Source organism: Ovis aries, chromosome 5, assembly GCF_016772045.2.
Source record: "Ovis aries strain OAR_USU_Benz2616 breed Rambouillet chromosome 5, ARS-UI_Ramb_v3.0, whole genome shotgun sequence".
Classification (NCBI taxonomy): Eukaryota; Metazoa; Chordata; class Mammalia; order Artiodactyla; family Bovidae; genus Ovis; species Ovis aries.
The window spans coordinates 93,634,491-93,636,918 of NC_056058.1; the positions used below are offsets into that span (position 1 = coordinate 93,634,491).

At 43.3% G+C, this 2,428-nt stretch overlaps 1 non-coding gene across 1 annotated transcript; it reads right to left on the reverse strand.

Moving 5' to 3' along the window:
- Positions 1 to 1,898: 1,898 nt before the first annotated feature.
- Positions 1,899 to 1,970, reverse strand: TRNAW-CCA (transfer RNA tryptophan (anticodon CCA)). Its single transcript has one exon. It is a non-coding gene; the product is annotated as a tRNA-Trp (tRNA).
- Positions 1,971 to 2,428: the final 458 nt, after the last annotated feature.

Below are 2,428 nucleotides of genomic sequence, written 5' to 3' on the forward strand. Positions count from 1 at the left end.
GGAAACTGACTTAGAGACTGGAGGAACTGGCAGCCCAACCCCCAGAAGCTACTGCCAGAAGTGAGCCAGGGTGAATGCCAGGGTGAAGTTTGGAATTTAGAAGTGGGGCATGGGCTGAACCCAGGGAAATGACTATCTCCAGACTGAGGTTAGCCCCTCAGGCCCTTTCTTCCATCCCACACAGCAAGATAACTACCCCTTTCCGACTTCAGATAATATGAGAGACTCACCAAGAAAGAACCAGAACAGGGAGAAGATAAGAAAATTAGAGGATCAAATCCAGACGTGCAATAGAGGGAAGGATATAATCAAATAGTGACATTAAAAAAACAAAAGTAAAACAGAGGAACTGACCAATAGTCATTTACCTACACACAAGAATCAGGTAGATGGGAAATAGGCAAACAAATAGGTACATGGAAAAAATATCTTAGGTTGATGGGTGGAGAAAGTAGAGGAGCAAACTTTGCAGATAAATTAACTTTGCAAATGAAGTTTTTGAGGACGAAGCCCGTTGGAGGAGGATTGTCTGATTATTACCTTTGAATGTCTTTCTACATGCCAAAGAGAAATACTAACACATTTGCTTCAGGAAGCAACAGTTTATTAGGATAAGATAGGCTGTAATGCAGTAACCAGCAAATCAGAAACTTCAATGGCTGGTCAAATAGAACATTTCTTTACATCTGTGTCTCTTTTGCTGTCTCGAATACAGGGTTATCATTACCATCTTTCTAAATTCCATATATATGTGGACTCTGTGGGAGAGGGAGAGGGTGGGATGATTTGGGAGAATGGCATTGAAACATGTGTACTATCATGTAAGAAACGAATCGCTAGTCTAGGTTCGATGCAGGATACAGGATGCTTGGGGCTGGTGCACTGGGATGACCCAGAGAGATGATATGGGGAGGGAGGTGGGAGGGGGGTTCAGGGTTGGGAACTCACGTACACCTGTGGTGGATTCATGTCAATGTATGGCAAAACCAATACAGTACTGTAAAGTAAAAACATAAAAAAAGAACATTTCTTTCTTATGCAAAGTTTATTGCAGGTCCACCGGCTCCCCAAGGCAACCAACTTTCAAGTTATCCATGTTGTCTCTTACCTATAACATCATCATTTCAACCTGAGACCTAGGCAGGGGAATGCAGAAGGTGTGGAAAGTTCATAGCCTCTCTCTCTCTTTTTTTTAATACGGAGGGATAGTAGTTGATTGCCAACGTCGTGTTGGTTTCTGGTGCACAGTGAAGTGGTTCGGTTATTCATGTGCGCGTATGTACGTATATATTCTTTTTCATTATGGTTTGTTACAGGATGTTGAATATAATTCTGGCTGCTATATAGTAGGTCCTGGTGGTTTCTCTGTTTAGCATATACCAGTGTGTATACGTTAATCCCCAACTCCTAATTTATTCTTCTCCCACCCCATCTCCTTTGGTAACCTTAAGTTTGTTTTTTAGGTCTGTGAGTCTGCCTTTGTTCCATATATAAGTTCATTTGTGTCATATTTTAGATTCCACATATAAGTGATATCATATGATACTTGTCTTTCTCTTTCTGATTTACTTCACTTGGTGTGATAATCTCTAGGCCCACCCATGTTGCTGCAAATGGCATATTTCATTCTTTTTTTTTTTTTTTTTGGCTGAGTAATAGTCCATTGTGTATATGTACCATGTCTTCTTTATCCATCTTAGGTTGACGCATATTTAGGTGGCTTCCATGTCTTACCTATTGCCAATAGTGCTGCTATTTACATCACTTGAACTTGAACTTGCTCAGTCGTGTCCGACTCTTTGCGACTCCATGGACTGTAGCCTGCCAGGCTCCTCCGTCCATGGGATTTTCCAGGCAAGAGTACTGGAGTGGGTTGCCATTTCCTTCTCCAGAGGATCTTCCCAACCCAGGGATCGAACCTGGGTCTTCCACATTGGAGGCAGACGCTTTACCGTCTGAGCCACCTGGGAAGTCAAGGTGTATGTATCTTTTCAACTTGTAGTCTTCCCTGGATATATGCGTGGGGGAGAATTGCTGGATCCTGTGGTAGATCTAGGGATTCCCAGGTGGCACTGGTGGTAAAGAACCCACCTGCCAGTTCAGGAGATGTAATAGTCGTGGGTTTGATCCCTGGTTTGGGAAAATCCCCTGGAGGAGGACATGACAACCCACTCCAGTATTCTTGCCTGGAGGATCCCATGGACAGAGGAGCCTGGCAGGCTATGGTGCATAGGGTCACAAAGACTTGGGTACGACTGAAATGCCTTAGCACGCACCTAGTAGATTTAGGTTTAGTTTTTTAAGGAGCCTTCCTACTCTTCTCCATAGTGGCTGCACCAACTTACATTCCCACCAATGGTGTGGGAGGTATAATCACTCTTTTATGTTCCAACCTGAAATAACCCACATCATCACCGCACTTCTAGTC